The sequence below is a fragment of the Pangasianodon hypophthalmus genome, chromosome 13 (assembly GCF_027358585.1).
Source record: "Pangasianodon hypophthalmus isolate fPanHyp1 chromosome 13, fPanHyp1.pri, whole genome shotgun sequence".
Taxonomy (NCBI): domain Eukaryota; kingdom Metazoa; phylum Chordata; class Actinopteri; order Siluriformes; family Pangasiidae; genus Pangasianodon; species Pangasianodon hypophthalmus.
The window spans coordinates 17,783,668-17,796,009 of record NC_069722.1 but is presented as its reverse complement, the minus strand read 5'-3'; the positions used below and the strand labels follow the sequence as shown (position 1 = coordinate 17,796,009).

At 40.0% G+C, this 12,342-nt stretch overlaps 1 long non-coding RNA gene across 2 annotated transcripts; it reads right to left on the bottom strand.

Moving 5' to 3' along the window:
• Positions 1 to 330: 330 nt before the first annotated feature.
• Positions 331 to 11,455, bottom strand: LOC128319734 (uncharacterized). Of its 2 annotated transcripts, XR_008303206.1 has the most exons (4): positions 5,842 to 11,455; positions 5,019 to 5,362; positions 4,761 to 4,831; positions 331 to 2,974 (listed from the first exon to the last, which is right to left on the bottom strand). It is a non-coding gene; the product is annotated as an uncharacterized LOC128319734 (long non-coding RNA). The 2 variants fall into 2 exon arrangements; XR_008303205.1 differs by having other exon boundaries at positions 5,019 to 11,455.
• Positions 11,456 to 12,342: the final 887 nt, after the last annotated feature.

Below are 12,342 nucleotides of genomic sequence, written 5' to 3'. Positions count from 1 at the left end.
ACCTTCAGGCATCTGGAAATTGCACCTAAGGATGAACCACACCTAAGGAGGTCCACAATTCTTTTCCTGATGTTTTGGTTGATTTCTCTTGATTTTCCCATGATGTCAAAGAAAGAGGCTCTGTGTTTGAGGTGTGCCTTTATATACATCCACAGGTGTGCCACCAATTAACTCAAATGGAATCAATTAACCTATCAGAAGCTTCTTAAGCTCAGAATGGAATCATCTGGAGTTTTCTTTTTGTTTGAAATCACAATAAACTTAGTGTATGTATACTTCTGACTTTGATGAAAGTGATAAAAAAAAAAATACATAAAAATTCTCCCTCGCTCGATTCTGACATTTAACAAATGCAAAAAATATGTTAATATTTATTGATCTAAAACAGAAAAAGTTTACTCTGATTTAATGTTTGACAGTAAAGAAAAAAAAGTTTTTGTGTTTTTTTCTGAAGTGTATGTAAATATCTGGTTTCAACAGTATTTATAAAGCACTTTCACACAACTAATGGTTGATCCAAAGTGCTGTACAATACAACTAAAAAAAAAAACAAACAAATAAGAAACCACACAACATCAAAACACAATATAGCAATACAATTGACATGGCTAGGTAAAAGCTATTGACAAAAGATGTTTTTTAAGCAGGTATTTGAATACTGGCAAAGAGGGTGGAGCTCTAATAGAAGCTGGTAATTTGTTCCAAAGACTAGGACCGGCAACAGCGAAGGCTCGATCACCTCTGCAATAGGTTCCTAGATACCTAAAACATGCAACTGTTAAACCTTTGCTTAAAAAATCAAATCTTGACCCAAACATTCTCTCCAATTACAGTCCTATTTCAAATTTATCTTTTATTTCTAAAATCATAGAGAAAGTTGTGTTGGAACAACTGCAGAGTTTTCTGGAGCTAAATAGTGTCTTTGAAGAATTTCAATATGGATTTAAGAAATATCACAGTACTGAGTCAGCTTTATTAAAAGTTTTTAATGATATTTTGTTGTCTGCTGACTCAGGGGATTCCGTGGTACTAATACTTTTAGATTTAAGTGCCTTTGATACTGTGGACCACAGAATTCTTAACTCACTACTCGAACAATGTGTGGGTATTGAAGGTTGTGCTCTTAATTGGTTTAAGTCCTATCTGAATGATAGAACTTTTTCAGTCTGTCTTGATGGGTTTTCTTCATCTGTTTCTGTTTTGGAATATGGAGTCCCTCAGGGCTCAATTTTGGCCCCTGTTTTGTTCTCGTTGTATATGCTGCCTTTAAGTACTATTCTTTCTAAACATGGGGTATCCTTTCATTTTTATGCTGATGACACACAAATTTATTTGTCCTTAAAAAAAAAATGACAAAAAAGGCTTAAGCTCATTATCAGCATGTTTGTCTGATATTAAGTCTTCGTATTAAGTCACAATTGGGAATTGTGTGTGGTTGTAAAGTATCAACATCAAAATTACATGCAATTACAAAAACTGCAAAAGAAATGTAGTGTTATTGATGACACTGATTATGTGAAGATGTTATTTTGTGGTTTTATTATTATTATTATTATTATTATTATTATTATTAACAACATTTCTTAGTTGTTAACAAATGTTCTTTAGCAATAGTTTAATACCGTAATAGTACCATTTCTTAAATTTTTAAGATTTAAATTTTTTTAATATATTTCATGTCCGCTTTTAGTCACCGCTAGATGTCGCTGTGGAAGAGGGTATTAAGGGGCACTCTGGGATACATGTTTTGTGCTTGTAGGATATATACAACCCCTGGCAAAAATTATGGAATCACCACACTTAGAGGATGTTCACCCAGCTTTTTTACTTTATAGCAAACAAACAAATCACAGATATGACACAAAAAAGGTTTTGTTCAATAGCTTAACATTCTGGTTTGTGAAATATACATAAAAAAAATTCAAGGACATTTTTTTTTATTAATGGCATGTCTTTTTCCAAATCAAGTAGAGGAAAAAATTATGGAATCACTCAATGTTGAGGAAAAAATTATGGAATTATAAACAAAAAAAACACAATTAATACTTTGTTGCTCCTCCTCTGGCTTTTATTCTTTGAGGCATAGACCTCTCTAATGAAAAACAATATTCCCCATCAATCTGGTTCCAACTTTCTCAAATAGCAGTTGACAGATCAGCTTTGCAGGGTGGAGCCTTAACATGGACCAGTTTTTTTACTTTCCACCATAAATTTTCAATTGGATTGAGATCCGGACTGCTGGCCATGTCATTGAGTTGATATGCCTTTCCTTAAAAAAAGCTTTAAAACTGTTTGCTCTGTGCCAAGATGCATTGTCATCCTGAAAAATTATTTCATCATCACCAAACCTATTTTCTATGGGTGGAATGAGAAAATGTCCAAAATTTCACAGTACAACTGTGCATTGACTGCTGAGGTAATGACTGCCATCTCCCCTGGTCCTTTACCTGACATGCAACCCAATATCATAAATGAGTTGGGAAATTTGATTGGTTCAGGCAGTCATCTTTATATGTTTTGTTAGAATGGCACCAGACAAAAGTTCCAGCATCATCTCCTTGGCCAATGCAGATTCATGATTCATCACTGAATTTCACTTTCATCCAATCATCCACACTCCATGATTGCTTCTCCTTAGCCCACTGTAACCTTGTTTTCTTCTGTTTTGGTGTTAGTGCTGGTTTTCTTTTGGCTTTTCTATATGGAAATCTCATTTCATTCAGCCGGTTTCTTACAGTTCTGTCACAAACATTGACTCCTATTTCCGCCCATTTGTTTTTCATTTGTTTTGTTGTGCATTTTCTATTTTCAAGGCATAGTGCTTTGAGTTTTCTATCCTGATGCTTTGACATCTTCCTTAGTCTGCCTGTATATCTACCTTTCATAACCTTCCCATTAAGTTTATACTTGCAACAAATTTTAGACACAGCTGACTGGGAGCAACCAACTTCTTTGGCCACACTCCGTGTTGAGTCTATAACAAGAAGTGGATAGAATAACCACACCACTTAAGTTTTTCAATGATTATAAACACAGCAAACCTACAATTACACTAACATAAACTAATGTAATTAAATAGATCATCATGTTAGAATAATCATACAATACAGCTACATAGCCAGCTCATGAAAAATGTACAGTCAGGTCCATAAATATTGGGACAGTGACACAGTTTTGGTAATTTTGCCTCTGTACACCACCACAGTGGATTTGAAATGAAGCAGTCAAGATGTGACTGAAGTGTAGACTTTCAGCTTTAATTCAAGGGGTTTAACAAAAATATTGCATTAACCGTTTAGGAATTACAGCCATTTTTTACAGAGTTCCTCCATTTTCACTGGCTCAAAAGTAATGGGACAAACTAATATAATCATAAATATTAGGATTATTTTTATTACTTGGAGGTAAATCCTTTGCAGTCAATGACTACCTGAAGTCTGGACCCCATGGACATCACCAAATGCTGAGTTTCCTCCCTTGAGATGATTGCCAGGTCTTTACTGCAGCCATCTTCAGTTGCTGTTTGTTTGTGGGCCATTCTGCCTTCAGATTTGTCTTCAGTAAGTGAAAAGCAGCTCAGTTGGGTTGAGGTCAGGTGACTGACTCAGCCATTTAAGAACATTTAATTTCCAAGCTCTTGGGCTGCTTTCACAGTATGTTTTGGGTTGTTATCCATCTGTACTGTGAAGCGCTGTCCTATCAGTTTTGCAGCATTTGACTGAATCTGAGCAGAAAGTATAGCTCTGTACACTTCAGAATTCATCCTGCTACTTCTATCAACAGTCACATTATCAATAAACCCCAGTGACCCAGTTCCACTGGCAGCCAAACATGCCCATGCCATAACACTGCCTCCACATGTTTGACGGATGATGTGGTATGCTTTGGATCATGAGCCCTTCCTTTCCTTCTCCATACTTTTCTCTTCCCATCATTCTGGTACAAATTAATCTTGCATCAGAACTGGTCAGGCTTTTTTTAGAGGTTTTTTAGCAAAGTCTAATCTGGCCTTTGTGTTCTTGAGTGTTACCAGCGGTTTGCATCTTGAGGTAAACCGTCTGTATTTACATTCATGAAGGTGGCTCTTGATTGTAGACTTTGACAATGATAGGCCTACCTCCTCCAGAGTGTTCCTGACTTGGCTAGATGTTGTGAAGGGGTTGTTCTTCAATAAGAAAAGAATTCTGCAATCATCCACTTTAGTTGTTTTCTGTGGTCTCCCAGGCCTTTTGGTGTTGCTGAGCTCGCCAGTGCATTCCTTCTTTTTAAGAATGTACCAAATTGTTGATTTGGCCCTCCTAAAGTTTCTGCTATCTCTCTGATAGGTCTGTTTTGGTTTTTCAGCTTAATGATGGCCTCCTTCACTTGCATCAACACCTCTTTGGACGGCATATTGAGAGTTCCCATGAACAGCTACCAAATGCAAATTCAACACTTGGAATCAGCTCCAGACCTTTTATCTCCTTAATTTATCATGCTATAAGGAGGTAACAGGCCACAGCTGGCCATGAAACTGCTTATCAGTCAATTGTCCCATTATTTTCGAGCCTGTGAAAATGGAGGAACTCTGTAAAAAATGGCTGTAATTCCTAAACACTTAATGCAATATTTTTGTTAAACCCCTTGAATTAAAGCTGAAAGTCTACACTTCAGTCACATCTTGACTGCTTCATTTCAAATCCACTGTGGTGGTGTACAGAGGCAAAATTACCAAAACTGTGTCACCGTCCCAATATTTATGAACCTGACTGTATACTTACACTGTCTGAGGCCTCAAGAGTCAGTTTAAGAAAGATGCACTCTTTTTCTTCAAGCTCTTTGTAACATGGATCTAATGCAGACATAAATTAAGACAAAAATAGATAATTACCAGTGTGTTACCAAGTCAAAACACAAACTATGAACAACGATATGCTGTTACATGTTAAATGTATATTAAAGGCGTGATTAAAAAAGGATTCAAAGTTTGTTGCACATTTGCTAGACTTTTGGTATGGAGAATAAGAGTGTCATCTTACCTTTAAGCAGAGCGTTGCAAATGTTTGTGTACCAAGATGAAAGGTCCACATTCATCACAGACTTCATTTCTTGACTCATGTCTGTGTCATTCTCACAAGGTTCAAGATGTTTCATTAATTTAGCCTGGAGTGGTGCAATCACAGACACTGTTGGCTGTTCTTCTTCACACATCACAGTAGTAGCAATCTTAATGGGTTCCATCACTTTCACAATATTTTCAGCATTACTGATGTCCATTTCTGAGAGAGTGTGAACTTCTGTTCCTCTCCGCAAGTTCTTTGACATTAACGTTGCCGGTTGCTGCTTCAAGAAGTGCTCAAGCATTTCTACGGAGCTGTTCCACCTAGTACACATGTCCTGTTTTAATTTGAACCAAAGTGTTCCCAAACTTTTGATTTCATATTAGCTGGTGCCTTGCAGATTTCAGGCTCTCCTTTAGCATCCATGGTAGCATGCCACCCGAGCTCACTCTCACACGCTGCTTTAGCTAATAAACTGGCTGAAGTCTGAGAGTAATGACATAATACATTGTGCCTGCCATTTGCACCGGTTTGCTAAGATAATCTACAGTACTAATTTGTCTAAATAGTGTAACCTACATAAAATAATTGCAATGCATTTGATTTTTATTGATTCATATCGATTTTAAATCGATAATCAACCGGCACTAAAGATTATTAGATCAAACATCATACTTCAAGATCGATGCATATGGATCAGCAGGATTAGTAATCATTGCATCTAGAAAACACGTAACACCCCTACTGTAAATGTAAAAAAAAACAAAAAAATCATTTTAATGTAAGTGATTTGAACACTTACCATCTGAGGAGATTTCAGTTTCAGACTGAAACCTCTTTGGCTTTGTGTGTGCCCTCTTTTTATTTGTTGTGTCCTCAGTTTGAGTATGTGATGTCTCAGCGACAAGCCGGCATTTCGGGGAGGCTTTGATATATGAGTCTGGAAAATAGCTTGTAAAATAGTAATTTTCATAAAGTAATTTTAACATCATCTTCATGAGTCACAGACAATACACATGGACCTGAAGTACTATCACTATTACCTGTTACCACTATCACTATTACCGGGACCACCTCCATTTTTGTTTGTTAGACATTGCACTTGTTTTTTACCAGCTGCCTTGTTTTTGAAAATGTCCAGTAATAGAACATTCCCTGAAAAAATTGGCAAAACTATTTGTGTTATTCAGATTTAATAATGTGAGTTATTGCTACTTTAAAGTTTGTTGAATACAAAAGCATACCTCAATGGTTTCCTGGGATAATTTTGTCACGTAGCGCAAGTGGAAATGGATGCAAGTGCAGTTAAAGGTGTTATATTAAAGGGCAGCCAGACAGATCCAAAACGTGAATCAAAGTCAAAAACAGGCTGCGCCGTTGGCCTTTGGCGGGAACAGGACTTGGGAGGCCGTGCCGTCAGCCTCAGGTGGAAGCAAGATTTGGGAGGCCATGCCGTCGGCCTCAGGTGGGAGCTCTTTGGGGGAGGCCGCCCCGTCAGCCTCTAGAGGGAGCACTGAGAGGGAAGGCCACCACGTCGGCCTCTGGAGGGAGCTCTGCGGGGGGAGGCTGCCCCGCTGGCCTCGGGAGGGAGCTCAGCAGGGGAGGCCGCCCAGTCAGCTTCTGGACGGAGCTCAGTGGGGATGGCCGCCCCTTGGGCCTCGGCTGGAGCTTTGTTGGAGACTTCGCTTCCTCTTTGTCTCCAGCCTTCCTCACCATACTACCTGGAGAATGGCCAAGCGGGTTCAACCGTCAGACTGGCCCTCCCCAAAAAATGTTCTAGATTGAAATTAAAGTCGGCCCTCCCGTAAATCACTCTCATCAGAGATATGAACTCAGCCATGCTTCCAAGGTTCCCGTAGCAAACAGAAGCTCCACCCACTGGCAGGCTCCACTGGTGAACTGGTACAACAAGAACCTCAGCCCCTGCTTCTCTTTGGGCTTGGGGTTCAACAGGCTCTCAAAATAAAATTGACTCTGGAGCAAAAATCCTTTCAGCTGGTTTTCTGTGCCATTGAAGGGGGTCGGGGTTTCGATGTCGAGCCACTGTGGGAATTGGACTAAGTCAAACTCCAGGATGATGATCCCGGCGTTGCTCTTCTCTCGTCTTCCTGCTGCATCCATGATGAAGGCAAAGTATTCTTTCATGTTGGGTGTGTGGAGACAGATGCAAGTGCAGTTAAAGGAGTTTTATTAAAGTGCAGGCAGACAGATCCAAAATGCGAACAGTCAGATCAAAAATAGGGAACAGTCAGAGGTTGGGCAATCTACGAGCAGCATTGTCAAAGCAATATCCAAAGATACAAAACCAAAAGACAGAATGAGATCAAGAACAAACGTAGTGTGCATGGAAACTTAGGCTTAAACTGTGTCCGAAACTGCTCCCTATCTCCTATATAGTGCATTATATCAGGTGTCTGCCATTTTGTAGTGGTGTCCAAATTCTGAGTGAACATCTTCATTCCCTACATTCATTCATTTATTCCCACAGTGGACATCAAATGTACACTCTGCAACGCACTATTTTAAATATTCCAACACAAGATGGCGATAGAGCACAAAAGAAAATTAAATATGGTGGCTAGCAACAGCAGAGGTGGCAACTTTTACAAAAGTAAGTGTAATTTTTATTAATTAAAGTACATCTGTATCAAGATATTTCGAAGAGAAATGATACAGATTGATTGGCACAGTAATTATTTTCAGTAATTATTTCAGTTATTTTAATAGTGTGCGCTGTAGCTTTTAAATTTGCAACTGTACAAATCAAATGACATCTCTTCAGACCAAAGAGCTGCCCAGCTTGGATGGGAGTGAGTTTCAAGATTAATTTTTTCATGAACTAATACAGTTGAGGTTTAATTGATGTGTAATTTTTAATGCATAAATCATTACGTTATATCTACTACTGAACAGTACTAAAGGCTGCTAAACTTTTTTACATAATAGTCTACTAGTTTTCATTTTATTTTATTCTGTTTTTATTATTGTTGCACTGTGAGACGAGGCACTAAGGAAAAACATTTCACTATATTACATCACATGTATGTAATATGTATGTGACAAATAAAGAACCTTGAACCTTGAAGGGAGATCTGCCTGATGGGTGTGGTATCACCTGCAGGTAAAAAGTGGGAAAATGTGAAAAAAACATACAAGGTAAGTCAATATTTATATACAGCTCGACTTGTAAGTTTACACCTAATGCAGCATCTGGTGGTTCTTTGCCACTCAGGACAGTTGAGGGACTCGTACATAACTATCACAAAAGGCTACTTAATGCTCAATATCAAGAGTTACAGGTGTGTAAACTTTTGAGGAGAATAATTTGTGAAGTAGTTATTATATATACAGTGAGGGAAAAAATTATTTGATAATTTGTACATTTGCCCAGTGACAAAGAAATGATCAGTCTATAATTTTAATGGTAGGTTTATTTTAACAGTGAGAGACAGAATAACAACAAAAAAATCCAGAAAAACACATTTCAAAAAAGTTATAAATTGATTTACACTTTAATGAGCGAAATAAGTATTTGATCCCCTATCAATCAGCAAGATTTCTGGCTCCCAGGTGTCTTTTATACAGGTAACGTACCTGTATAAAAGACACCTGTCCACAGAAGCAATCAATCAATCAGATTCCAAACTCTCCACCATGGCCAAGACCAAAGAGCTGTCCAAAGATGTCAGGGACAAGATTGTAGACCTACACAAGGCTGGAATGGGCTACAAGACCATCGCCAAGCAGCTTGGTGAGAAGGTGACAACAGTTGGTGCGATTATTCGCAAATGGAAGAAACACAAAATAACTGTCAGTCTCCCTCGATCTGGGGCTCCATGCAAGATCTCACCTCGTGGAGTTTCAATGATCATGAGAATGGTGAGGAATCAGCCCAGAACTACACGGAAGGATCTTGTCAATGATCTCAAGGCAGTTGGGACCATAGTCACCAAGAAAACAATTGGTAACACACTACGCCGTGAAGGACTGAAATCCTGCAGCGCCTGCAAGGTCCCGCTGCTCAAGAAAGCACACGTACAGGCCTGTCTGAAGTATGCCAGTGAACATCTGAATGATTCAGAGGAGAACTGGGTGAAAGTGTTGTGGTCAGATGAGACCAAAATCGAGCTCTTTGGCATCAACTCAACTTGCCGTGTTTGGAGGTGGAGGAATGCTGTCTATAACCCTAAGAACACCATCCCCACCGTCAAACATGAAGGTGGAAACATTATGCTTTGGGGGTGTTTTTCTGCTAAGTGGACAGGACAACTGCATCAAAGGGATGATGGACGGGGTCATGTACCATCAAATCTTGGGTGAGAACCTCCTTCCCTCAGCCAGGGCATTGAAAATGGGTCATGGATGGGTATTCCAGCATGACAATGACCCAAAACACACAGCCAAGGCAACAAAGGAGTGGCTCAAAAAGAAGCACATTAAGGTCCTGGAGTGGCCTTGACAGTCTCCAGACCTTAATCCCATAGAAAATCTGTGGAGGAAGCTGAAGGTTCGAGCTGTCAAATGTCAGCCTCGAAACCTTAATGACTTGGAGAGGATCTGCAAAGAGGAGTGGGACAAAATCCCTCCTGAGATGTGTGCAAACCTGGTGGCCAACTACAGGAAACGTCTGACCTGCACTGCTGTTGGCGTCGCTCTTACCACTCTGTATGGTCCTTCTCTTCTAGACTCATTCCACTTTCGTCTGGACACTCTTAGGTATACTTTATCTCCAGGAACAACTGGACACGGCACTTCAGCGTCTTCTCTTGGCTCCCTGCTTTGTTCCTGTGAACAGATAGCTTCATGTATTGCGGTTAGTTGACGCATGTAAGCTCTCAGTTCCTTTTGTAACTGCTCCAGAGGTGGTCCATCATAAGGACCCCTCAAATATGGCACAGGCATGGGTCGACCCGTGAGCATTTCATGTGGTGACAGGTTAGTAATTCTATTGGTCTGCATGTGATAACTCCTCAGAGAAAGAGGTAAAGCATCAACCCAATTCAGTTTTGTATCAGCACATATCTTATTAAGTTTAGCCTTAAAAGTACCATTCGCCCTCTCCACCATTCCTTGTGACTGAGGATGATAAACACACCCCAAACGCTGTTTTATTCTTAACTGCTGCAACACAACAAATGCCGAACCATTGTCAGAACTTATCTGACAAATCTAGGAATCACTTCTCTTGTCAGAAACATAATCACTGTTCCTGCAGCCTGATCTTTTGATGGCACAGCTTCTACCCACCTACTGAACCTATCATCACCAACAGATACCTTTTTCCTCCTACACTTCTTACCATGTCTACATAATCTATTACCAGATGTTTGAATGGTCCTTCTGGTACTGGTATGTGCCCCATTGGTGCTGATGTTCCCTTCCTGACATTATTCTGTGCACAGACCTCACATTCAGATAAGAAATGATCTACCATAGCCTGTAGATATGGAGACCAATAACCCTGTTGTGTTATTTTCTGTAATACCTCCCCCCTTCCACAGTGGTCGAAGCCATGAGCATCTGAAATGAATACGGTGAGAAGTGCTGTGGGTGCAATTAAAAGTCCTTCATGTGAGCGCCATATACCATTTACATCTCTAGTAGCTCCTCTCTGAAGCCACACTGAATGCTCATAAGCATGTGCCTGTCCTTGAATGCGAACAATATCATCCAAATTGCGCTCAGGCTGAATGAGTACCATTGGGGCCATTACTGCTACCTGGCACCCTGAAGCTTTTTTAGCTTCTACTTCTGCAGCATTGTTGCCTTTGATAACAAAATCATTTCCTTTCTTATGTGCCTGGCATTTGATATCTGCTAAACACCTTGGATGCATCATAGCTGAAATCAGCTGAACTATTTGCTGAGCATGTCCCATCACTTTTCTTAAATCCTCTCTGCATCCAGACAGCTCCAAATAAATGACAAACACCATGAGCATAAGCGGAGTCGGTATATATATTTGCGATTTGACCTTTAGCTAACTGACATGCTGCAATAAGAGCTTTCAATTCAGCCAACTGAGCAGAACATGGTTGCTTACAATCCTGTGAAATTACCGTCACAAAGTCCTCATTCTGTCTTCTCACCACTGAAAACCCTGCATGATTACCCAAATAGTCCCTGAAACAAGAACCATCCACAAAATATTCAACATCTGCTTCTGGACTCTGAGTTGACTGCCTCGCTCATGGACATCTGTGCTTTTTCAGTGATCACCACTACCTGTGGAATTCCTGTCATGAGAGTAGTACACAAAATCTTAACATATGACTAATCTTTTGATAGAAAAACTAAGGGATTTTCTGTATCATCCCATTTACATCTTTCTGCTTTTGCCATCAGGGGACCAAAATCTTTTCCCATATAAAGAGTGACATGGGGAACAGAATTAGGGACCTGAAACCACTTGTTAATAAAATCATCATTAATATAATCATCACAAGGATCTATTTGCATAGCAGCTCCCTGTTTCCCTATGATTATGCATCTAGACACCAAGGGAACTTTTGACCCTCTGTTTCTTTTAACCACCTTTTTTCAAGCTCTGGGTCACGTGATGAATCATATAACATTGTACAATGATTCTCAGACCTAGGCATTATTGCACCTGGGATCTGCGCTTCAGTAAATTTTCCCCACCAATTACTAGCTTTACTTTATTACTTACCTGTCCTAACCAATACACATTACCTTTTGGCTCAGAAAGCACCATTTGAGTTTTTACCCCTGTTACATGTACATAAACTCCTTCTGGAGAACACCAGATTTGGAGTCCAAGTTTATACAATGCATCTCTTCCCAACAAATTAACAGGAGTTTGTTCTGATACTAAAATAGGCAATGTCACCTTTTTATCTTTAGTCTGCAGACTAACTGGAGCCGTCATTGGAATTAGCTGCATTTGTCCCGAGAATCCTACTGTCTTTGCAAATTTTCCAGACATGGGGAGGTGAGAGGCATAATTTGGACTTACACAAGGGTAAGAGGCTCCGGTGTCTACCATCATGAGTGTTAGTTTGCCCTCTATTTTAACCTGCAGCATAGGTTCTTGATCAGCATCAGTTGTTAGAATTGGAAGCTGACCCTCCCCAGTAGGATTCTCTGGGCACCCCTAGTACCCCTGATTAGGCCCACCCTATGGGTTCACTGGGGCTTTTGGAGATTGTCGATAGGACTGGACCCAACTGTCCCCTTCACCACCAGGTTGCTGTTGCCATGGATTGGTGGGGCAATCACGCCTGTTATGCCCAGGCTGTCCACATCCCCAACATATTCCTCGAGGACCAGCAGTGGGTCCTCC